A 27,741-nucleotide genomic window follows, 5' to 3' on the forward strand; every position below is an offset into this window, starting at 1 on the left:
AGGTCAAAAAGCTTCGGCTACCTCTCTCTCTTTTTGGCTTCGTAGCATAATACGTTTAGCCTATGAGACTGCTGGACAGCAGCCTCCTGAAAGGATTACAGCTCATTCTACTAGAGCTGTGGCTTCCACTTGGGCCTTTAAGAATGAGGCCTCTGTTGAACAGATTTGCAAGGCTGCAACTTGGTCTTCACTTCACACTTTTTCAAAATTTTACAAATTTGACACTTTTGCTTCTTCGGAGGCTGTTTTTGGGAGAAAGGTTCTACAGGCAGTGGTTCCTTCCGTGTAAAGATCCTGCCTGTCCCTCCCGTCATCCGTGTACTTTTAGTTTTGGTATTGGTATCCCATAAGTAATGGATGACCCGTGGACTGACTACACTTAACAGGAGAAAATATAATTTATGCTTACCTGATAAATTCATTTCTCCTGTAGTGTAGTCAGTCCACGGCCCGCCCTGTTTTTTACGGCAGGTCTAAATTTTAATTAAACGCCAGTCACCACTGCACCCTATAGTTTCTCCTTTCTCGTATGGTTTCGGTCGAATGACTGGATATGACGTAGAGGGGAGGAGCTATATAGCAGCTCTGCTTGGGTGATCCTCTTGCACTTCCTGTTAGGGAGGAGATATAATCCCATAAGTAATGGATGACCCGTGGACTGACTACACTACAGGAGAAATGAATTTATCAGGTAAGCATAAATTATATTTTTCAGCAAAGAATATCCAGAGAATGAAGCTAATTAGATAAGAAAAGTACATTAGAAAGTTGATTATAATTGTATGCTTCTAAATCATGAAAGATAAAACATTGGGTTTCATGTCCCTTTAAGGATCAGATTAATGCTATAACGTTGTTTACATGCATTCACAATTACTTTGCGGTTACATCAGTATCTAGGCTATAGGTTAGGTGTGCATTTAAACAGACTGAAAACAAACGCTAAAACATTCAGATTTACCAGAGATATCACAAACACGGTTTAGAAAATGCGGAAATCGTATTGATTGTTAGATTTCAAAGTGGATTAATGAGGCTGCATTTGTAATTGTATCGTAAGCTAAGTCATTTAAAGCTTTATTTGGAAATATGCTAATATATACATTTCTTTCTTTTTCAAATATACAGAGTCTGGGGAGGAGGCAGCACAGCAAATACAGGCTCCTCCTTTTCCCCTGGATGAGAGTGGTGGGGATGAATCTCCACCTTGGAGGGAAGAGGCCCCCCGTGACGAAGAGGCCACGGAAGCAGAGGAAGAGGCCCCGGAAGCAGAGGAAGAGGCTGCGGATCCAGAGGCCCCTCAAGGACCCGCACCCCGCCGTGCACGGGCACCCCGCCAAGCACAACAAGAGGAAATAGCGGAGGTGCGGTTTCTACTAGACTACATTGACCAGATGTGTAACTCCCGGACTCCCGGATACAAAATATAGAAGGCCGAACTAGAGTTCTTGAAGGACAAAACAAAATCATTGAAGGCCAAAACCAAATAATAAACATCCTTACTCGAATAGAAGAAGGCCAAAACAGAACCTTTAATCTCCAACAAGAGATGTTTAATTTCTTCCGGGAGGCGCATGCTGGTCTGCCTCCTGGTCCGCCTCCTGCTGCTGGGCCTCCTGCTGCTGGGCCTCCTGCTGCTGGGCCATCTTCTCCTGCCGGGCCATCTTCTCCTGCCGGGCCATCTTCTCCTGCCGGGCCATCTTCTCCTGCCGGGCCATCTCCTCCTGCCGGCCCATCTCCTCCTCCTCACCTTGGTCGTCCCAGTACTCTTCCTTCCACTCTTCCCACAACATATGCAATGAGAACTCGTCGGAGTCGGCAGTTGACCCTCCCAGAGCCTCAGCCCCGTGGGAAGAGGGGAAGGAAGAGGAAGTAAGTATTTGTTTTCATGTTTAATGTTATTTTTATTTCATGTGTAATGGATAGGTATGTAATGATGTGGTTTTCATACACTTGTGGACCACACTCTGTATATAATCTACTTCTATGGGACCGGGTCCATGGAGGCAGATTGTTTGCAGAGTGTGGGTTATAAGTGTGTGAAAACCACATCACATACCTATCCTTGTTCATGATATTGATTGGTTTCTGTGATGTGATGTCCAAACTGTTTCCCGAATCGCAAACAAAATTACCATTACAATTATCCATGATGGCATATTACTGTTTGAATGCCAATAACACAGCTTAAAGGGACAGTCAGAAAATTATTGATTACAAAGAAAACACTGTATTACGCATTATCAAGTTGGAAACAACAAAACATGGAGAAATACGTGTGACTTATGTGCTTACCCTTGTATCTATGCCTATGAAAAATGACCACTTATTTGTTGTTCTGACATAACAACATTTTAGACATCAATGATCAATACATGGTAAATATGCTGTATGAGCACAAGGTTTTAGATATAAAAATGCTATCCAAATGCCCTCTAGTGGTCAAATTGCATAATGATTACATGCACTCTTCAAGCTCTAAGAAATGAGCCCACGAACCTCATAGGTTTAGCTAGCAAATTAAAATAAACACAGACAAATGATTAATTGGTGAGAAACCTTTGATATCATTGATATTACAAAATTGACTTTTATGTGATGTCCAAACTGTTTCCCGAATCGCAAACAAAATTACCATTACAATTATCCATGATGGCATATTACTGTTTGAATGCCAATAACACAGCTTAAAGGGACAGTCAGAAAATTATTGATTACAAAGAAAACACTGTATTACGCATTATCAAGTTGGAAACAACAAAACATGGAGAAATACGTGTGACTTATGTGCTTACCCTTGTATCTATGCCTATGAAAAATGACCACTTATTTGTTGTTCTGACATAACAACATTTTAGACATCAATGATCAATACATTGTAAATATGCTGTATGAGCACAAGGTTTTAGATATAAAAATGCTATCCAAATGCCCTCTAGTGGTCAAATTGCATAATGATTACATGCACTCTTCAAGCTCTAAGAAATGAGCCCACGAACCTCATAGGTTTAGCTAGCAAATTAAAATAAACACAGACAAATGATTAATTGGTGAGAAACCTTTGATATCATTGATATTACAAAATTGACTTTTATAATAATGCAAAACATGATTTGTTTTCTAAACTGTCCCTTTAACAAAATTACATATGCTAACATATATTTGCAGATTGTTGGTATATCTACATGTACTTGTTCAAACATAAAATATTGAAAACAGATTTATATTGACGTGTTAAATAAAGTCTATTTTCTTAAAGAGACATTATTGTGTTAATTTATTTTTATAAAGACATTTGTTTTAACAATGAATATGGTTTAAAGTCCTTTTAGGAGTGGGGGGTGAAAATATGCTAACAATAATATATTTGTAGATTAACCAATGTGGAACTCATACATGATACAAAAATAAACAGTTGCATTAAAGGGACAGTATACTATATTTTTATCAGAACTGTATGTAATAGACACTACTAGAAACAACAAGATTAACATATACTGATATCAATATTACAAAGCTTTAAACACTTTCGGGTTAGCTCTATTGAAAATATAGATGAACCCCCATTACAACCGTAAAACAAGACAATATCCCATAATTAACATATGAAAAGACCCTTTACACAAACAGGAGAAAGCTGGAGATGGTACTCACATGAAACTTAGAGGCTTGGCGAGGAGTCTGAAAATTACTTACATTTTATTTGAACAGAAGCAAAATGAGACGTGTATTTGTTAAACAATGGACTATCTAACTAGAGACAAAATAAAATATTTTGATTTATAATGTGAGTGTCTAATGAACCTTTAATAAAATATATGACGAAATTACATTTAGAAGAAGTCGGCATCATATATTTAGCATATGATAAAGATAAATGCATATTGATTACTTTATTCTAACACAATAGCGCATATTTATGAATTAGATATCTTTAACAATAAACACAACAGTCATTTTTCAGAAAAAGGAACATATTGTTGACAAACATATTAAACAACATGGACTATAGAGATTTGCACTTGCCTCGAAATATCATATGCATGAAAACATTTTGCTTTCGTTCGTTTATTCAACCAGACATCCAGCAAAAGAGAATGTGGTGGTCTTTATCAGCTATGGGTCAACAATGTAACATGATGCAAACAATCCATATTCGCCATGTTTTTAAACTTGGCTTCATTCACAAACGTGTTTAACAAACAAATATTGCGGGACTACGTAATACAATCAGACTTTTTTTACCTTTGCATGTGACGTCTTAATTAACATGGCGCTTCCTTGATCACGTAAGAACGCAATCCAATAAAAGGCACATTCTTGATCACGTAAGAACGCAATCCAATAAAAGGCACATTCTTGATCACGTAAGAACGCCAACCAACAAAAGGCGCATCCTTGATCGCGTAAAAATGCCATCCAATAAAAGGTGCATCCTTGATCGCGTAAAAACGTCAGTCAATACAAGGAATCATTGGACAGCCTGGCAGGTGACGTCTTAAGCAACATGGCGCATCCGAGATCGCTGAAAAAACGCAGCCAATACAAGGACTCAGTTGACAGCTTGGCATATCACTAAGAAACGTATTTATATTTTTGTAACTAGTATGTGTCTAGATTGCTATCTAGGAATGTCACGAAATCATGAATCATCTTTTCGGACTTGACTATCCCTTTAACTATAGCTATGGTGTATATCTTTAACATTTAAAATATACACATGAGAAATACATATGCCATTGATGTTTTAAGATATGTTTAGATTGTTTTGGAATAACAATAATGACACATGTATTGATCAAACGTGTAATTTATTCAAGTTGAAATATGGTCAGACTACCTATAGCCATATATGGGAGGAGAAGTATTTTTTAACAATATTTGGAAAAACATATTCCTCATCTAAAATATGCGCATTACACACAGAGATTGATTTGGTTACACTTTTACAATAAGATAGAATTGAAAAGGAAATTCATGTGCTGTCAACATTACAATAAGATTGTTTATTAATAAGATTATATGTCCTTGTTCATGTAAAAAGGACAAAAACGCTTTAGAAATGGAAATACATTCATTAACAATTGTGCTCACCATCACTTAAAGGGACATGATTTTTATTTTTAAAAAGAGGATACACAGAGACAATACTATTTCAATAAAATTAACACTTTACAGGGATTATATCATTGTATCAATCCTCAGATCATTTGTTAAAGGTGCATCAATTCATGCAGAGTTTATAAATACACACATGGATGTGAAATTTGAAATATACATATATAACAATCTATATATACATATATAAAAGAATTACTATGCTAATCATAATCATGCAATGATCAAGCTTTTAGAAAAATATATAAAGACAAAAATAAAAATTATATTGGAGATGTTAATCTTAAAGTCATTTACAATTGTATTACATATATGATTCAGGAAACACCATTATTTTTGGTAGGTCCCTTTAAGGATCAACAAGATAAAATAGAGATTTCAATCAATGACATGAATAAGGAGGACAAAGAATCGTGCAATAACATGTCTTTTATTAGTATGTCAGAAAACATCAACAACGTTTATAAATAATCTGGTAAAGATCAGGAAAATTGGAGCCATATGACAAGGTAACAGAGTGCATCACAGTCCATGAAGAGAGTTGCCAAGGGCCAGCATAGCCCCATTGGAGACATATGACAAGGTAACAGAGTGCATCACAGTCCATGAAGAGAGTTGCCAAGGGCCAGCATAGCCCCATTGGAGACATATGACAAGGTAACAGAGTGCATCACAGTCCATGAAGAGAGTTGCCAAGGGCCAGCATAGCCCCATTGGAGCCATATGACAAGGTAACAGAGTGCATCACAGTCCATGAAGAGAGTTGCCAAGGGCCAGCATAGCCCCATTGGAGACATATGACAAGGTAACAGAGTGCATCACAGTCCATGAAGAGAGTTGCCAAGGGCCAGCATAGCCCCATTGGAGACATATGACAAGGTAACAGAGTGCATCACAGTCCATGAAGAGAGTTGCCAAGGGCCAGCATAGCCCCATTGCAGCCATATGACAAGGTAACAGAGTGCATCACAGTCCATGAAGAGAGTTGCCAAGGGCCAGCATAGCCCCATTGGAGACATATGACAAGGTAACAGAGTGCATCACAGTCCATGAAGAGAGTTGCCAAGGGCCAGCATAGCCCCATTGGAGCCATATGACAAGGTAACAGAGTGCATCACAGTCCATGAAGAGAGTTGCCAAGGGCCAGCATAGCCCCATTGGAGACATATGACAAGGTAACAGAGTGCATCACAGTCCATGAAGAGAGTTGCCAAGGGCCAGCATAGCCCCATTGGAGACATATGACAAGGTAACAGAGTGCATCACAGTCCATGAAGAGAGCTGCCAAGGGCCAGCATAGCCCCATTGGAGCCATATGACAAGGTAACAGAGTGCATCACAGTCCATGAAGAGAGTTGCCAAGGGCCAGCATAGCCCCATTGGAGACATATGACAAGGTAACAGAGTGCATCACAGTCCATGAAGAGAGTTGCCAAGGGCCAGCATAGTCCCATTGGAGACATATGACAAGGTAACAGAGTGCATCACAGTCCATAAAGAGAGTTGCCAAGGGCCAGCATAGCAACATTGGAGACATATGACAAGGTAAAAGAGTGCAACAGGCACAACAATAAACAGAAAAAAGGCCAAATGGCAACCATAAAACCAAACATCAACATGTGGACGGAGGATTCTTATCAGCGCCCTTGGAGCATCTCCAGATCCTCCACTTACTGGTCATCCCCTTCATCGTCCTGTGCCTGTCCAGCTACAGATTCAAGCATTGAGTTCCACCGCCTCATCTGACGTAGAGTCATGCTGAACCTGTAGCTGGGCCTGCATGGTGTCGGCCATCCCTCTCAGGACAGCTGCATTCCTCAACACGGCCTGCTCTATGCGTGCTAGACCTTCGAGCGTGAGCCATGTTGAGTCACAGCCTAAAATAAAGAAAAAAACAAATATTAATGATAATTACACAACAGACAAAATAAAAAGCAAAGATACATTGTCATCATAAAGACAAATAATTCTTTAAATTAATTTGTTGACATTGATTATTTACACATGAAATATGTTCTTCAGACAGACCTAAACCATTAAATGGACATTTTAATCCAACATGTTGTCCCCTTTAGTTGGTTTTTGATGATCCACTTTTACAGCTTGAGTGTCTAAAATCTTGTTAAAGGATTTACATTGTACTTACATTAGCAATTTAAAGATTTTTGTTATACTGTGGTAGGCACACCTATCCTTAAACATTTTGGCGTTGAGGACAAGCTGTGTAAACATAGCAACCAGAAGAAATTACATTCCCACTGGGTTATACAAGAGATAATGTATGAACATTTGTACATACATTGTTGGATCCAAATAGTGGTGATTGGTATATGTAGTGATATCAAATTAAAGGGACAGTAAACCTAAATATTTTAGTTACTGATTCAGATAGAGCATGACATTAAAAAAAATTATTAATTTACTCGTATTCTTTGTTTAAATTCTCTAGCTATATTTTAAATGCAAGAATGTAAGTTTATAGGGCAGGACATTTTTGGTTATCAACTTTGGTTGTCCCTGCTGATTGATGGATACATTCATCCAACAATAAAGAAAGATGTCCATATTTTATTGGAATAAAAAAATATATAGGCATTTCTTTGTTTCAATAAAGATAGCAAGAGAATGAAGAATAATTGATAAGAGTAGTAAATTATAAATTTGATTAACATTGCATGCTCTATTTGAATCACAATTGCAATTTTTTCATTCAGTGTACCTTTAAGTATCTTATAATGTTGATTTTGAATGATACTTAGAGCTGTGCCTGGGAAGGACAATCCGACACCCAGGACAATGAAGGTTGAGACAGGGGGGAGGGATGGGATTGGGTTGTGGAGGGATGGGATTGGGTTGGGATTGGGTTGGGGAGGGATGGGCTGCTGCTCTGGGGTAGCCCGTACAGCTGGGGAGTGGTGAGTTGGGGGCTGGGCAGCTGGGGTAGCTGTACGGGCCAAAAGACGGGGAGAGCGGCGAAGGGGGACGAAGGGGCATTTTTTGGGAGGTATAGAACAGGACAAATGGGAAGGGCCGGGCTGGGCAGGGGGCTGGGCAGGGGACTGGGCAGGGGGCTGGCCAGGGGACTGGGCAGGGGAGGAACAATGATGACCAGAAGCGGAGGATCCATCTGAAATAAATATAATAAATATATTAACATCTCATACATAATGAAATCAAATCAACGCATTTCAACTTGATTATGTTTGCAATATACTTAGAAGTGTGTTTGAATTTCTAAACAATGATGACAAGAGGATATGGTATGCATATAGGCACTCAGATGAATAGCAATGACTGTCTGTACAATTATAAAATTATTATTGTGGTTTGGCCTAGAATATGCATGTGACATCATGATGGCATGAATTTCAAATCCAAATATTTAAACAAATCCAAGCATATCTTCATGATGCCTGATATATAAAGGGGGCAGTAGTGTATTTGAACAGACAAATAATATTCCTTTTTAAAGTGCAAAAGCTGTAGACTTTGAATGTCTTCAATAAAATGATTTCCAATAAAGCAACATGTTGGAAACATGTTAGATATATTTCACATACCATCAGACTTCAAGGGAGTCTCTTCCTCCTCCGTCCCACATGTTAAATCAATCTCTGTAAAACATAACATGTTGTGTACACGTTAAGATCAGATATTATAACATATGTTACTGTTGCTCAAAGACACACATCAATGTTGCATTAAAGATATACACACCCAAAGTTATGATTTACATCATTTTGATGGAGCATACAAATGACATTAGATTTGTTATTCTCAATGATTCAGATTTTCAATTTATTGTTTGTATTAATTTTTAAATCATAAAAGCATAGTACATTGAACATTTAAGATTTCTCATGTGTGTATCACTTGATGATTGTTGTCAAAAATGAATATGGAAACAAACATATGTTATACATCTTCTGAATAACAAAGGTGTAGACTAAGAAAGTTTTAATTATTAATCTTTCAATATTCAAATAAAATGAATATATAATCAGAGGAGTAAATTATATGTTTGTTTCAAATATTATGCTTCATCAGAATCATGTTCATAATATTGATTAACAATACACCTTCAATGACATATAAATGAGTCAATGGACTTACCAGAAGACCGCAAGGGCATCTCTGCGTCGGTGCTGGATTCCTCTGGGCTCCCCACATCAACTCTCTCTATGAATGATATAGATATATATTAGTGAACACATTTGGGATATCACTAAATCACATCTGTATCGATTTATAAGAATAATCAACTTGAAAATATGAAGAATAGAGCAGTCATTATAAAAAAAAAATGCTTGATTGAATCAAGGGGATTCTGTAAAAAAAGATGTATTGCACATATGTTTAATTTCTGACTATATTAGACATCAAACTCATCTCATACGATGCTATTGCATATCTAAATATACCCATTGATCAATGTTCTTAAAAGAATACACACAAACCACATTTTGAATAACAGCTTTTGACAAATATAAACAAAGACATGTGGCACATCGAGCCATTTGTGCAATGTACAGTAATCTTGTTTAGGACACAACACATATTGATCACAATACAAAACCAAATTGATTAGTACAAATATGTAATCATGGTGCTGTTAGAGTATGCTTATATCTATAAAGTAACTCCAACAGTGAATATGTGAATTAGATATCAATATTGTCTAATCCAAAGAATGTAAGGATTAATGAATCTATTGTTTATTAAAGGGACACTGACATGATTTATTTCAATCATTGATTTCACTGTTCAAAGTGTTCCAAATGATTTAACATTGACTCCTATTATAATTTTAATGTTGCTACATTTTAATCTTAAAGGCAGATAAGCAATATTGGATTCAATAAATATTATTTGTTGAAGGTATCCACCAATCATCAATAAAAACCCAGGTTTGTCAACCAAAATTGAGCTGCAGATAAACGTACATTCTTGATTTTAAAATACATTTAGCAATAGAATATTTCACATATGATTATAGTATTATATTTAAATGTTGCTTAATATTGCATGCTCTATCTGAATGACAACATTAATAATTTTAGATCAGTGTCCCTTTAATATAAAAATATATTGATTTGACAATGTTGGTGTTAATGAATTCTCTACTCCATATGTTGATGTAATGAATGGGATTGAGCATGCAATTCCAATCTAATATGTTATTTAAGGATATCCTAGGAATTATTTAATTTTCATCTATTAAAGGGACTATGTACTACTGTTATCTGAACACATGATTTTAACTTTTGACCCAATGCCAATTTATGCATAAAAAAAGCAGGATAATACCACTAATGCATTGTTTAACCTAAAACAAAATCAATATGTTTTTAGAAGAACTAAAACAATAGACTGAACCAATGTAGCTCATAAAATGTTTAAACAAAACAATAAAATCACGTTTAAAAATCATTCAATGTAAAATTTAGTTGGCATGTCCCTTAAATGATGTGATCAATTTCAATAATGGAATCTATATTTTTAAAATCAAATCATATGCAAAAGTGTGTGAATTTTTTCAAAATGTATACAAATAAGATTAAGCAATACACAAGGGAAGAATATAAATTGGACATTCAAAGAATCTTACATTAAAATTCAGATATCCAGAATTGATGGGATATCTTAAATTCGAAAAAAATTCAGAGTAGTCTTACAATGTAATCCTATGTTTTTTTTGTGTTTATTCTTATTTGTAAAGATTTTAATAATTCATTTTGCAGATACATATAAATATTGAACAATGTGGATTTAGTATGTAATGTTCTGTCCATGTTTCTAAGACAAATGTCAATTAAAATGAGACATACCATACTGTGACAAGCCCTGGCTTGAGGATCCAGCACCAACATCCAGATCTGTAATATATTAAATGAGGATTGGATATCATTAATACAAATCATGCCATGTTTAAAATCTTTACATTATTAGCAAATCAATTAAAAACTATTAATCTTTTGGTAGTCCCATGAGTTAATTGTTTCCTCAATTAAATTCATGATAAATATATCCTGTACTCTTATTTTCAATCATTTGTGTTGTTTACTGTAGCTTTAATTATTTTTTAGTTCTCATCAATTGATGGGCATATGTTATTATTTTTTTGTATTCTTCTATTTTGTTTTTATTATGTATAATATTGAAAATAAGAATACTGTATTCTTCACATATATAATAATTCACATTTCATTTTTACCAACATGTATAAAGCAATGCCACTTACAGCAAACCCATGTTAACATGTATGCGCAATTCCATTTTTGTGATCATTGCGCAATGATTCCAAGCGGGATTACGCATCCGTCATTTGACCAACATGTATAAAGCAATGCCACTTACAGCAAACCCATGTTAACGTGTATGCGCAATTCCATTTTTGCGATCATTGCGCAATGATTCCAAGCGGAATTACGCATCCGTCATTTGACCAACATGTATAAAGCAATGCCACTTACAGCAAACCCATGTTAACGTGTATGCGCAATTCCATTTTCGCGATCATTGCGCAATGATTCCAAGCGGAATTACACATCCGTCATTTGACCAACATGTGTAAAGCAATGCCACTTACAGCAAACCCATGTTAACGTGTATGCGCAATTCCATTTTCGCGATCATTGCGCAATGATTCCAAGCGGAATTACGCATCCGTCATTTGACCAACATGTATAAAGCAATGCCACTTACAGCAAACCCATGTTAACGTGTATACGCAATTCCATTTTCATCTATTAAAGGGACTATGTACTACTGTTATCTGAACACATGATTTTAACTTTTGACCCAATGCCAATTTATGCATAAAAAAAGCAGGATAATACCACTAATGCATTGTTTAACCTAAAACAAAATCAATATGTTTTTAGAAGAACTAAAACAATAGACTGAACCAATGTAGCTCATAAAATGTTTAAACAAAACAATAAAATCACGTTTAAAAATCATTCAATGTAAAATTTAGTTGGCATGTCCCTTAAATGATGTGATCAATTTCAATAATGGAATCTATATTTTTAAAATCAAATCATATGCAAAAGTGTGTGAATTTTTTCAAAATGTATACAAATAAGATTAAGCAATACACAAGGGAAGAATATAAATTGGACATTCAAAGAATCTTACATTAAAATTCAGATATCCAGAATTGATGGGATATCTTAAATTCGAAAAAAATTCAGAGTAGTCTTACAATGTAATCCTATGTTTTTTTTGTGTTTATTCTTATTTGTAAAGATTTTAATAATTCATTTTGCAGATACATATAAATATTGAACAATGTGGATTTAGTATGTAATGTTCTGTCCATGTTTCTAAGACAAATGTCAATTAAAATGAGACATACCATACTGTGACAAGCCCTGGCTTGAGGATCCAGCACCAACATCCAGATCTGTAATATATTAAATGAGGATTGGATATCATTAATACAAATCATGCCATGTTTAAAATCTTTACATTATTAGCAAATCAATTAAAAACTATTAATCTTTTGGTAGTCCCATGAGTTAATTGTTTCCTCAATTAAATTCATGATAAATATATCCTGTACTCTTATTTTCAATCATTTGTGTTGTTTACTGTAGCTTTAATTATTTTTTAGTTCTCATCAATTGATGGGCATATGTTATTATTTTTTTGTATTCTTCTATTTTGTTTTTATTATGTATAATATTGAAAATAAGAATACTGTATTCTTCACATATATAATAATTCACATCCGTCATTTGACCAACATGTATAAAGCAATGCCACTTACAGCAAACCCATGTTAACATGTATGCGCAATTCCATTTTTGTGATCATTGCGCAATGATTCCAAGCGGGATTACGCATCCGTCATTTGACCAACATGTATAAAGCAATGCCACTTACAGCAAACCCATGTTAACGTGTATGCGCAATTCCATTTTCGCGATCATTGCGCAATGATTCCAAGCGGAATTACGCATCCGTCATTTGACCAACATGTATAAAGCAATGCCACTTACAGCAAACCCATGTTAACGTGTATACGCAATTCCATTTTCACGATCATTGCTCAATGATTCCAAGCGGAATTACGCATCCGTCATTTGACCAACATGTATAAAGCAATGCCACTTACAGCAAACCCATGTTAACGTGTATGCGCTATTCCATTTTCGCTCTGTGACGCATATTCTGTAGAGCGCAAGAAACATCATTCCTATTTCATGTGTCACTAATCTAAAATCAGATATCTAAACATCATATGTAGTGTATGTTGTGAGATCTGTATAGGTTTAGTATCTGACTATATACACATTTTCTAAAATTCTAATCAAATATTAAGATATTATATGAAGTTGGATAGTTACCTGGTTCAGATTCTCTTTCATCTCCTCCCAGGCCACCGGACGGAGAAGCAGCTGCCCTGGCCCCCGCGTCAGGACTTTCAGATCCCGCAGCTGGGAGGGAAGAAGAGGAGGCAGAGGATGGCGAGGATCTAAATCTTTTGGGGACCCGGAGAGTGAGGAGCTTGCATAAAGTCACCTCATAAGGGAGTAGGTATAGTTTCCGCGGGGCCTTTCTTTGGCCCCCTCTTTTACGGGCTTGTACCCAGTCCCTTATGAGGTTGACTTTTTTTGACAAGCACAACCTCATATCTCCGAATCTCCTCATGATTTGATCCTGGCTCCTCTGGATGCCACACACCAATTTAACCACATTGGTGATAGACTCCCAGAGGGCCTTCTTAACAGGCGCATCTGTCGACCTCCTCTTGTTCCCAAACAGCTGGGGATAAAAGTCCTTGACGGCGTGGACCAGTGCAGCGCTCTCCTGCTTGGTGAACCTGGGAGATGACATGCCTGCTGGGTTGTCCAATAAATATATTATAATAATATAAACTGCCTGCAGGCATTAGAGAACTGACAAAGATGGCAACGTGTAATGGACTTTTATATGGTGAAGTAAACATGAGATGCACCATGGGACAAGTTATCTGTACATCTGATTGGATAAAAGTTTGAAATATTGTTAGAATGTCTGTGAGACCATCCTGACTCAAGTTGTGTTTGTGTGATGAACTCTGATTGACCGTTCCTTAATGTTTCATATCTTAGTAACTTCCTTACACATACCTCCTGGTGGTGCTGTTACTTCATTTTTCATGTAGACTTATTTGTAACTCATGGGCCTGTCATGCGGATATGTGTGACGCAGATTTAATATCCGTGATCCATTCAATCTTAATGTTTAAATTAACTTTAAAATCTATTACTGTCACATTATTAAATGTTGTATACATTTTTCGGTTTAATAACGGTCTGTTTCTTTAATACAAATACACATTTAATATTGTATGTCTTTATTGTTCATAAAATCAATTTTTTGACTTATTGTGAAGTATTGACATTGCTCTATTAAATGTATTTTAGAATGCACATTGATTGTGTGCTATTGCGTAACATTAGACTCTAATGTTTAAAGATGCAAATCTGGTGTTTCAAGATCCGTTTCCCACGCAACATTTCTGAATGTTCAAATTCAGGTTATAATGTCAGTAACTTGGATAATCTGTTTATAGATGTTAAACTGTTTGTTTGTTTGTTATTAGTAAATAAACCTCGAGCTTGTATTTGTCTTAACTGCTCATATATGTTATTGTGCAATGGCGTCTTTATTTTTAAATAGACATTACAAACAAACAATTGTATCAAATGATCAGTAGAGATTGAAAATTGTTTAGACTTTAAAATGTAACTCAATTTATCTTTGTATTTAGATATCCTCAACAGAAGAAATTTAAATGCACATGGTTGAGCCAATCACATAAGGCATCTCTGTGCATCCACCAATCTTCATCTACTGAGCCTATCTCGATATGCTTTTCAAGCAAAGTATGTCAAGATAAGAAGAGAAGTAAATACACTCTTTAAATCTCTTAAAGGGACACTGTCCAAACAAATTTAGCGTTCGTGATTCAGATTGAGCATGAAATGTTAAGCAACTTTATAATTTAATCCGATTCTCAAATGTTAAGAATTATCTTGTTATCTTTCTTAGCAAATTAATAATGATATTTTAGATTACGGACAATTTTTGAAAAAAACCTGGGTTGTCCTTGATGATTGTTGGAGAAATTAATCCAACAAAAAAAAAAGTTCTGTCCAGAGTACTGAAGCAAATAAATAATCAATTTAATGCCTTATTTTTAAAGTAATGATAGCAACATCACGAGGAACATTGATAATATGAGACAATTTATAAAGTTGCTTAAAATAGAATACTCATTCTGAATGTATAAATCATTACTTTTTTAACTGTCTCCCTTTAAGTATATTTTGAGTTCATGTCCCTTTAAAGAGACATTTCACAATAATGCTTGAAAAATCAGAAACCTAGGCACCTTCCTTTTGCTAAATTAGTATAACATATGAGTAAAGCATATTTAAATTAACTTCTGGATTGTTTTACACACTGACTGAAATATATATTGTAATGGATGTATTTCGCAGTCTTCAGCTTAGAGGGACATTAAGCTATATGTTATTTATGCATTTTGGATAAGATTATAATATTTGAACAACTTAATATGTTTTGGTATTCAATCATTCGATTGTAATTATATATATTCTTGGATTAAATACATATCTACATAGGCTAGTTTGATGCTGATTGTTGGTTGCACATAGATGCCTTATGTAATTGAATAAGATATGTGCATTGATGTATATTTTTCGAAGTATATTTAAAGACTGAATGTAATTCTATAGTACTTTCTAAATATGTTTAAATTCTTTTATGATTTTTTAAAAATCAATACACAATATATTTTGTGAATGTCCCTTTAAGGATCAAAACATTTGGAATGTTGATTTAACATTGTCGAAAGAAACTAAAGGGGAATGAAAATTATATATAGATATGTGATGTCTAACCCAAGAGGTAAGATTTTAAAAACTACATAATATTAATAACTATAGTTAAATGTCCCTTTAAATGACTCCACTAGAAAATAAAATCTATTAACATGGCATCCAATAACTAGCTTGTGCAAAATATGAAGTTAAATGACCTACCATTTATAAATGTAACAATTTATACATTTTATAAAATAATGTTTTGAGATACAAGATCTTATAAAATTAATTTTACATTCAACAACACTGTCACTTTAATGTAAGTCAACCACTTCCCCTTCTTAAAAGTGAAAAAAATAAATATAGGTCAAATTCTGACTACATATCTGAAATTATTTTAACATCTAAGATTTTCACAAGAAAAGCATCGATGGATCTCACTCCCCAGTTAATTTAAATAAGATAGTTTAATTTAATATTCTCTGAATCAGTGGATTTTAAAAAAATTCATGCATAATTTGATCTTATGCATGTGCTTGTCAAATAGACAACTACCAGTCATGGGAGTCAAATTGTTTTTTATTGACAGATTATATGGATATTTATTATAATCTGTTCAAAAGAGGGTATTTAATAATAAAATGTTGATTATTACCATTTAAAAATAAAATGTTTTTTAAACAAAACAAAAAAAAAAAAAAAATATTCCTGGAAGTCATCAGATGACAATCTGAAATTAAAAAACAAAATTTGACAAAGTTAATACACACGTTGTAAAATATTCATAAAATACATATACAATCATCTTGTGTCTATGCTCTAACTTTGTGCATAGTTTTATCAAGATATTTCTGATTTAAATTTAAAAATTTATAAAACAAACATACACCATTATATTGTGTAATAATAAAAAAATTAAAATATCAGAATTTCTAATTATACATAATAATGTATATCACATTTCAATAATAAATATATATGTATGCTAAACATAAATGTAATATTTCATGTCCATTCTAATACATCTATATCAACTATAATATGTATTCCTTTTTAAGATTGTGATACCTAAATATGTAATTATGAACTAAGTATGACTAATGTATGTAAGCTACTAATATTCGACATTCTTCCTGTGATTCTTAACTAGCATGCATTGGTAAACCAACCTGGATAATGCATGGTCTTTGAAAGTCAATTCAGGGGTAAACAGTTGATTTTCAATAGGTGTCTTATTCATCATTTCATAAAGAGAGGACTGAAATACCAATCTAGAAATTAGAAAACCATCTAAGTGTCTGATTGTGATACCTAACTATCTAATTATGAACTAAGTATGACTAATGTATGTAAGCTACTAATATTCGACATTCTTCCTTTGATTCTTAACTAGCATGCATTGGTAAACCAACCTGGATAATGCATGGTCTTTGAAAGTCAATTCAGGGGTAAACAGTTGATCTTCAATAGGTGTCTTATTCATCATTTCATAAATAGAGGACTGAAATACCAATCTAGAAATTAGAAAATCATCTAAGTGTCTGATTGTGATACCTAAATATCTAATTATGAACTAAGTATGACTAATGTATGTAAGCTACTAATATTCGACATTCTTCCTGTGATTCTTAACTAGCATGCATTGGTAAACCAACCTGTATAATGCATGGTCTTTGAAAGTCAATTCAGGGGTCAACAGTTGATCTTCAATAGGTGTCTTATTCATCATTTCATAAATAGAGGACTGAAATACCAATCTAAAAATTAGAAAATCATCTAAGTGTCTCCAATAGGATGCCTCCACAGCCTTATTCTATCAAATAGTTGGCACTTACCATGTGAACATGTCTTTGTATAGTTTTCAAGGTCAGCAGATTTGAAAGATAATGCCAGACATGATCCCATTGGTATTCTTCAATTTCAATCTTGTCTTTTTCCACTGTCAGTCTGGGAATTCTTCACTGTCATTCTTCGAATTCTTCCCCTTTCAGTCTTTACATGAAGTCATCTCCCTAATGGCATAATTTTTTTTAATAAAATTACTAATACAAGTGTGTGAATCAGTTCTGTACGCCTCTCCCACCCCCCATTTCTGAATCAATTTCTGTCACTAGCTTACTAAGCGTGTGTAGCATCTTGTGTTATGTTCTATGAAGTGTGAAGATGAGTCATATTGAGCAGAACTAACCTCTAATGTGTGACATTGAACCATAGCCATGCTAGAGGATAGTTATGCTAGAGGATCCCTTGCTGAGTATTTACATTTTAAGTAATGTGTAAACTAAATACTATTTTCGAAAATGTATGCCATATGATGTATTTGTGTGCAATTCATGCAAGCAACAGTCCATACATCTATACTTACCAGCTGATGTCCTCTTTAAAAACCAGGTGGCAAAGACTCGCTACAGGACCCAATGACCAGAGCATCACCTATATTAATAAATGAAACACATTTTTAGCATTTGATGAACAATCCTAACATGTTTGCAAAATTCTCTACTTGTCATTTCCCTAGAGTTCACATCTATTGACAATACTCCAGTCTAACTTCTATTATTTACCGTCTAAAGTGGCGGTTGATGATGTCTGCTCTGACATTGAGCCCCTCGTCCCGGAATGGCCCCTCTAGAACAGGATCATCCTCCTCATCTCTGAGGAGGTTTCGGTGCACCTGGACGCCCTGCAGCATCCCAGCCCGCTGTGCAATATTATGCAGGACACTACAGGCTATAACGATCTTAGCCACCTTCTTTGGGTTGTACTGGAGGGCTCCTCCCGACCTGTCCAGGCACCTGAACCTCATCTTCAGGAGCCTGAACATTCGTTCAACCACCGCCCTGGTTCTCTTATGAGCCCTATTGTAGCGCTCCTCAGACACATCATTCGGGCTACGCAAGGGGGTAATAAGCCAAGGCCGGCTCATGTACCCAGAATCACCTATAAATGATGAACAGAACATAATTCAAACTGAATCCTCAAAATAGTATTTTGAGTCCAAAAAACGTTTGTGTACACGATAATCCACTAACAAATGTTTTATTTTTACAAGAATAATCTAGTTCAATATTATTATCTATCTTCCCATTTCAGCCAAGACATGCTACATATGCGTATTTCTCCTAAACCAAACCTTGTGTAAAATAAAAACTAAATGGTTACATTGCATTCTCTGAGCATTTAAGGTAAGACATGCTACATATCTGCATTGAACTAAAACTAGACATTAGCGGAAAGAGACAATGACATGGTTAAATTGCATTAGCTAATATCTTCCCATTTCAGCTAAGACATGCTACATATGCGTATTTCTCCTAAACCAAACCTTGTGTAAAATAAAAACTAAATGGTTAAATTGCATTCTCTGAGCATTTAAGGTAAGACATGCTACATATCTGCATTGAACTAAAACTAGACATTAGCGGAAAGAGACAATGACATGGTTAAATTGCATTAGCTAATATCTTCCCATTTCAGCTAAGACATGCTACATATGCGTATTTCTCCTAAACCAAACCTTGTGTAAAATAAAAACTAAATGGTTACATTGCATTCTCAGAGCATTTAAGGTAAGACATGCTACATATCTGCATTGAACTAAAACTAGACATTAGCGGAAAGAGACAATGACATGGTTAAATTGCATTAGCTAATATCTTCCCATTTCAGCTAAGACATGCTACATATGCGTATTTCTCCTAAACCAGACCTTGTGTAAAATGGCAAATAAATGGTTACATTGCATTCTCTGAGCATTTAAGGTAAGACATGCTACATATCTGCATTGAACTAAAACTAGACATTTGCGGAAATAAAAATAAATGGTTAAATTGCATCCTATAGCTGAACATTACGCCAACATTTTAAAACTACAGTGGCAATTGTCAAACTAATTAACCATGTTGTGCACAAATACTCACCAACGAGATAACCAGGGGGCATTTGTCTTTCCTCAAACGGTCTCCACAGGGACGACTGAGCGAGGATGCGGGCATCATGACAAGATCCTCCAAAATTTGCACACACATGCATAATCCTCATCTGTGCGTCACAAACATACTGCACGTTGAGGCTATGAAAATGTTTGCGATTTCTGAAGGGCAAGTCATCAATTGGAGCACGCAGCGCAATGTGGGTACAATCTATGGCTCCCAAGACATTGGGCAATTGAGCAATATCAAAGAATTCCCGCTTCAGGCGCCTCCAATCACCATCATTCTGTGGGAATCCTATGTATTGCTTACTGATACGTACCATGGCGTCCAGAAAGTTATCAAACACCACAGAGAATGTACCTTGAGCCAGGCCATGCATGTACAGTTCTCCGGATTGAAAACTCCCGGAGGCCAGGACGTATAGACAACTTAGCATCTTACTCATGGCGGGAACAGCAGTCCTTATTCTTATACGTGGCTCCAAATGAGGTTTAAGAAGATCGTAAAGGCCAATGAGCTGTTCGCGATTGAGCCGATACTTATCATAAACCTCAAAGTCGCTCATGTTTTCCAAGGTGGGTCTCAACCTGTAGACACGAGGACCTCGAACCAGACGACCCCTTCGTCTCAGTCTGAGCCGCCGAGGCTGCCTGATTCGACCAACAGCTAGTTCGCCAATAGCAGCACCAGCAGCGTCTACCATGTCATCGTCATCCATCTTTCAAAACAGCGTAACAAGGTATGGACTTGATCTGATGTGGATCACAAGTGATGCATTGGCCATGTTGTTTGGGGGATTTATAGTACAATTAGTCCAATGGTATTGAGTTTGTAATGATTGCTGATTGTATTCACTTCTTTGTATGTGAGCGGCGCGAATGCTTTCACAGTGGGCGTTTTTTTGTTGTTTGCTGAAATGTTGTTTTCCCACAATGAATCTCAATGTGAAAGTGTACAATATCACACATACAGTGCATGTTTGTAATGTTTGATCATATGCGTAATCAATATTTCTTAAACGCGATCTTATAGTAACAAGCACACGTCCAAGCAAACATGAATGAAAGTGCATAGTTGTGTATAATGTGCATCGAATGTGATCGATCAATGTTGCTGCAACATTGTTTGTAAACGATAAAGTAACATCTGCCATCTGTAGTATTGTATATATAAGTGATTGCCGAGCTGTCAATATTGTATGCGTCCCTTTAAAATCGCAATAATAATTCAGAACTTCCCGTCTGCCATCTGTAGTATTGTATATATAAGTGATTGCCGAGCTGTCAATATTGTATGCGTCCCTTTAAAATCGCAATAATAATTCCGAACTTCCCGTCTGCCATCTGTAGTATTGTATATATAAGTGATTTCCGAGCTGTCAATATTGTATGCGTCCCATTCAAATCTCAATAATACTGAATAACTTCCGGCTGTCATCTGTAGTATTGTATATATAAGTGATTGCCGAGCTGTCAACATTGTATGCGTCCCATTAAAATGGCACTAATACTGAATAACTTCCGGCTGTCATCTGTAGTATTGTATATATAAGTGATTGCCGAGCTGTCAATATTGTATGCGTCCCATTCAAATCTCAATAATACTGAATAACTTCCGGCTGTCATCTGTAGTATTGTATATATAAGTGATTGCCGAGCTGTCAATATTGTATGCGTCCCATTCAAATCTCAATAATACTGAATAACTTCCGGCTGTCATCTGTAGTATTGTATATATAAGTGATTGCCGAGCTGTCAATATTGTATGCGTCCCATTCAAATCGCAATAATACTGAATAACGTCCGGCTGTCATCTGTAGTATTGTATATATAAGTGATTGCCGAGCTGTCAATATTGTATGCGTCCCTTTAAAATCGCAATAATAATTCCGAACTTCCCGTCTGCCATCTGTAGTATTGTATATATAAGTGATTGCCGAGCTGTCAATATTGTATGCGTCCCATTCAAATGGCACTAATACTGAATAACTTCCGGCTGTCATCTGTAGTATTATATATATAAGTGATTTGCGATCTGACAATATTTATTAATTGTCCCATTCAAATCTCCCTAATAATGCTGTTCCAAACTGTTATTTACATATATGTTGTATTGTAGTATTGAGTGTTAAAGTTCAGAAAGGGGCGGTACAGTCGTGAATCTGTAATGTGTATGGTTGAATCTTCTAATGACGTCATCATATTATTAACCTGCCTATGTAGTTCTGAAATCCTCATTGTGTTATTGTATTTGACTACATTGTTATTGTGTGCTGAATAAAATATAAATGTGTGCTTTGTGGTTGCCTGATGGGTGATGCGTGTTATGTACATGTACGTATATATTGTGATTGTGTCCCACATATGCTGACTTCTATATAGCGGTCTGGCATTGTTGTTCCTTCCCATAAAGTGACATCTGTAATCTGGTGTAATGATGTTCTTTTTGTACGTATAATGGTTTATTGTGATGGAATCATGATGTTAAAAGTACAGTAAAATCCATATGTTCTGTTTTGTGATTCCTAGAGAGAATGTAATGTGTTTTTCCCCCATCATTTGAATGCACATGTATGAGTGAATGCTAAAAGTAATGTATGTGCATCCATGACTGATTATGTGTTAAGCCTATGTAGATATGCAGTTGCTGCAAGCATATGAGTTGAATAAATTAAATGCAATAATAAAGGTAAACGAGAGGTGTTTCCCATTGTGTACTGTTTGTGAATCCTGAAATTTTTTAATTATTTTTGTGTCCGTTTAAATGTGATTTTTTTGTTTAAAATGTTTGTTACTAGTGATGTTGATTTGTAGTTGATGTAATATAAAAGTATGAAACAATTTAATGCTGTTGTGAATATTCAATAAGTACAATCCATAAGTCCACCATAGGGAAATAGTCATTTCTTGATCTATTTATCATAGCTGGGTCTAACGCAGAAAAGCATATATTTTTTTCCTATTTCTAGCGCTGGTATTTGGAGTTTTTAGGTCTATGCTATTTGCGTGCGTTAGGGAAATCTGTCTTTCGCGTGCACGAGCACGTCTTCCCCATAGAAGTCAATGGAGGCTCTAAATTTTGGTAATTTGTTTTTTCAAAGACTGGTTTTCCTCGTAAAGTGAGTGACGTCATGAGCTTGTGTGAAAAAGTAACTAAATCGTGTTCATTTTGTAATAAATAACTTTTTTGTGTATGTCATGTGGTGTATATTGTTTGTATGCATTGATGAGTGTATGTTTGTGATAATCTTATTAGTTAGATGTAGCTATATGAGGGTCTTTTCCCGTGTGTCAATGTAAGTCAATGGCAAAATGGATTTGTGTTGTTTTTTTTCTAACACCCGAGATCTCGCAACTTTGATCCTTTGTATTTTGATGAAAAATTATTAAATCTTAAAAATAAATATAGTGTAGTGTTTGTATGAGTGTAAGTGTACTTTGTGTAATATTTGTTTTGGGATTCGTGGATGTTTATTTTGTCGGTATATGTTAACTACTGGGTTTGAGCTGTCGGTAGCGATTTGAGCGTTGGGTGATTTTTGAGTGTCGGTAACTGAACTCTAAATACCGGAGTCCGTAAAAAACAAGCGTTAGGAGCCTCTAACGCTGGTTTTGACGGCTAACGCCAAACTCTAAATCTAGGCCTTAGTTTTCTAACGGCTAGATTTAGAGTTTTGTCGGTAAGGACCCGCGTAGCTAACGCCAGTTTTTTTCTGGCCGCACCATAAAAATAACTCTGGTATTGAGAGTCCACATAAAGGCTGCGTTAGGCTCCAAAAAAGGAGCGTAGAGCATATTTAACGCAGCTTCAACTCTCGATACCAGAGTTGCTTATGCAACAATCAGCCAATCAGATTGAGCTCGCATTCTATTGGCTGTTCCGATCAGCCAATAGAATGCAAGCTAAATCTGATTGGCTGATTCCATCAGCCAATCAGAATATTCCTACCTTAATTCCGATTGGCTGAAGGAATCCTATCAGCCAATCAGAATTCGAGGGACGCCATCTTGGATGACGTCATTTAAAGGAACCGTCATTCGTCGTTCAGTCGTCGGCCAGGATGGATGTTCCGCGTCGGAGGTCTTCAGGATGCTGCCGCTCCGTTCCAGATGGATGTCGATAGAAGATGCCGCCTGGATTAAGACTTCAATCGGATGGAAGACCTCTTCTGCCCCGCTTGGATGAAGACTTCTACCGGATCATGGACATCTTCACCCCCCCGCTTGGGCTTGGATCAGGACATCGGAGGAGCTCTTCAGGACCGATCGGTGAACCTGGTATGGTGAAGACAAGGTAGGAAGATCTTCAGGGGCTTAGTGTTAGGTTTATTTAAGGGGGGTTTGGGTTAGATTAGGGGTATGTGGGTGGTGGGTTGTAATGTTGGGGGGGGGTATTGTATGTTTTTTTTACAGGCAAAAGAGCTGAACTTCTTGGGGCATGCCCCGCAAAGGGCCCTGTTCAGGGCTGGTAAGGTAAAAGAGCTTTGAACTTTTGTAATTTAGAATAGGGTAGGGCATTTTGTATTTTGGGGGGCTTTGTTGTTTTATTAGGGGGCTTAGAGTAGGTGTAATTAGTTTAAAATTGTTGTAATATTTTTCTTATGTTTGTAGATATTTTTTTATTTTTTGTAACTTAGTTCTTTTTTATTTTTTGTACTTTAGTTAGTTTATTTCATTGTAGTTATTTGTAGATATTGTATTTAATTAATTTATTGATAGTGTAGTGTTAGGTTTAATTGTAGGTAATTGTAGGTATTTTATTTAATTAATTTAATGATAGTATAGTGTTAGGTTTAATTGTAACTTAGGTTAGGATTTATTTGACAGGTAATTTTGTAATTATTTTAACTAGGTAACTATTAAATAGTTCTTAACTATTTAATAGCTATTGTACCTGGTTAAAATAATTACAAAGTTGCCTGTAAAATAAATATTAATCCTAAAATAGCTACAATGTAATTATAATTTATATTGTAGCTATATTAGGATTTATTTTACAGGTAAGTATTTAGCTTTAAATAGGAATAATTTATTTAATAAGAGTTAATTAATTTCGTTAGATGTAAATTATATTTAATTTAAGGGGGTGTTAGTGTTAGGGTTAGACTTAGCTTTAGGGGTTAATACATTTATTAGAATAGCGGTGAGCTCCGGTCGGCAGATTATGGGTTAATAATTGAAGTTAGGTGTCGGCAATGTCAGGGAGGGCAGATTAGGGGTTAATACTATTTATTATAGGGTTAGTGAGGCGGATTAGGGGTTAATAACTTTATTATAATAGCGGTGCGGTCCGGTCGGCAGATTAGGGGTTAATAAGTGTAGGCAGGTGGAGGCGACGTTGTGGGGGCCAGATTAGGGGTTAATAAATATAATATAGGGGTCGGCGGTGTTAGGGGCAGCAGATTAGGGGTACATAAGGATAACGTAGGTGGCGGTGCTTTGCGGTCGGCAGATTAGGGGTTAATAAGTGTAGGTAGCTGGCGGCGACGTTGTGGGGGGCAGGTTAGGGGTTACTAAATATAATATAGGGGTCGGCGGTGTTAGGGGCAGCAGATTAGGGGTACATAAGGATAACGTAGTTGGCGGTCGGCAGATTAGGGGTTAAAAAATTTAATCGAGTGTCTGCGATGTGGGGGGACCTCGGTTTAGGGGTACATAGGTAGTTTATGGGTGTTAGTGTACTTTAGAGTACAGTAGTTAAGAGCTTTATGATCCGGCGTTAGCCCAGAAAGCTCTTAACTACTGACTTTTTTCCTGCGGCTGGAGTTTTGTCGTTAGAGTTCTAACGCTCACTTCAGACACGACTCTAAATACCAGAGTTAGAAAAATCCCATTGAAAAGATAGGATACGCAATTTACATAAGGGGATCTGCGGTATGGAAAAGTCGCGGCTGAAAAGTGAGCGTTAGACCCTTTTTTGAGTGACTCCAAATACCAGAGTTAGCCTAAAACCAGCGTTAGGAGCCTCTAACGCTGGTTTTCACGGCTAACGCCAAACTCCAAATCTAGGCCTAAGCTTTAAAACATTTTTTTGAAAAGTCTACTTTTATATTTTGTTGCCATTACCCAGTACTGTATTTTATGGCCGTGCGATCACTCTGCTCGCACTCCCAGCAGTCAAATACACATGTGCTGGGTCTGACAGTGATGTCACTGCCAGCGTGAAAACAGACAAACCTATATAATAAAAGGCTGTGTGTATGTCCGAAGCTGTCATGCGCAGTAGAGACTGCGTGCAAGGACAAACACACCTGGCCTAAATCCAACTGACCTCACCTGTCATCTGATGTGGAGTAGGCGTGGTCGGTCGGGCGTGACACAGATGGGGCCTGGCGTGACGTGGGCGGGAGGGACGTGGCCAGGCGGGGCGGGGCCGGGCATGACGCGGGCGGGGCCGGATGCCGTGGCCAACTGGCCATGAGAGACAGAGAGCTCTAAAGAGGGGGTATAGAGAAAGCAGAAGAGGGGGGGATAAAGACAAGGAGAGAGCAAAAGAGAGGGGGGAGAGAGCAAAAAAGACAGGGGAGAGAGAGAGAGAGCAGAAGAGGGGGAGAGCGAGAGAGAGCAAAAGAGAGGAAGAGAGACAGCAAAAGAGAGATGGGAGAGAGAGCAGAAGAAGGGGGAGAAAGAGAGCAAAAGAGAGGGGGAGGAGAGAAAGCAAAAGTGAGGGTGGAGAGAGAGAGAGAACAAAAGAGAGGGGGAGGAAATAGAGCAAAAGTGGGTGTGGAGAGAGGGAGCAAAACAGGGGGGAGAGAGAGCAAAAGAAAGGGGAAAGAGAGCGTGCAAAAAGAGAGAGGGAGAGACAGCAAAAGAGAGGGGGGAGAGACAGCAAAAGAGAGGGGGGGAGAGTTAAAAGAGGGAGAGATACAGCAAAAGAGAGAGGGGAGAGGGAGAGCAAAAGAGAGGGGGTAGAGAGAGCAAAAGAAAGGGGAGAGAGAGAGAACAAAAGAGAGGGGGAGATAGAGAGCACAAAAGAGAGGGGGAGAGAGCACAAAAGAGGGGGAGAAAGCGCAAAAGAGAGGGGGAGAGAGTGCAAAAGAGAGAGGGATAGATTGCAAAAGAGAGGGAGAGAGACAGCAAAAGAGAGAGGGGAGAGAGGGAGAGCAAAAGAGAGGGGGAGAGAGAGAGAGCAAAAGAGAGCGGAGAGAGAGAGAGAGAAAAAAAGAGAGTGGAGAGAGAGAAAAAGAGAGGAAGAGAGCAAAAGAGAGAGGGGGAGAGAGAGCCAAACAAATGGAGAGAGACAGCAAAAGAGAGGGGGAGAGAGCAATAGAGAGAGAGAGATACATCAAAAGAGAGAGGGGAGAGAGAGCAAAAGAAAGGCCAGAGTGTAAAAGAGAGAGGGGAGAGAGAGCAAAAGAGAGGGGGAGATAGAGAGTGCAAAAGAGATGGGGAGAGAGAACAAAAGAGAGGGGAGAGAGAGCAAAAGAGAGTGGAGAGACAGAAAAAGAGAGAGAGGGAGAGCAAAAGAAAGTGGAGAGAGAGAGAGCAAATGAGAGTGGGGAGAGAGCAAAAGAGGGGAAGAGAGAGCAAAACAGAGGGGGGGAGAGAGAGAGCAAAAGAGAGGTGGAAGAGAGAGAGCAAAAGAGAGGGGGAAGAGAGAGAGCAAATAAAGGGGGATAGAGTGCAAAAGAGAGGGGGATAGAGTGCAAAAGAGAGGGAGAGAGACAGCAAAAGAGAGGGAGAGAGACAGCAAAAGAGAGGGAGAGAGACCGCAAAAGAGAGAGGGGAGAGAGAGAGCAAAAGAGAGGGGGAGAGAGAGCAAAAGAGAGAGAGATAAAAAAGAGAGTGGAGAGAGAAAAAGAGAGAGAGAGCAAAAGAGAGAGGAGGAGAGAGCGCACAAAAGAGAGG

This window comes from Bombina bombina, chromosome 4 (genome assembly GCF_027579735.1).
Source record: "Bombina bombina isolate aBomBom1 chromosome 4, aBomBom1.pri, whole genome shotgun sequence".
Taxonomy (NCBI): domain Eukaryota; kingdom Metazoa; phylum Chordata; class Amphibia; order Anura; family Bombinatoridae; genus Bombina; species Bombina bombina.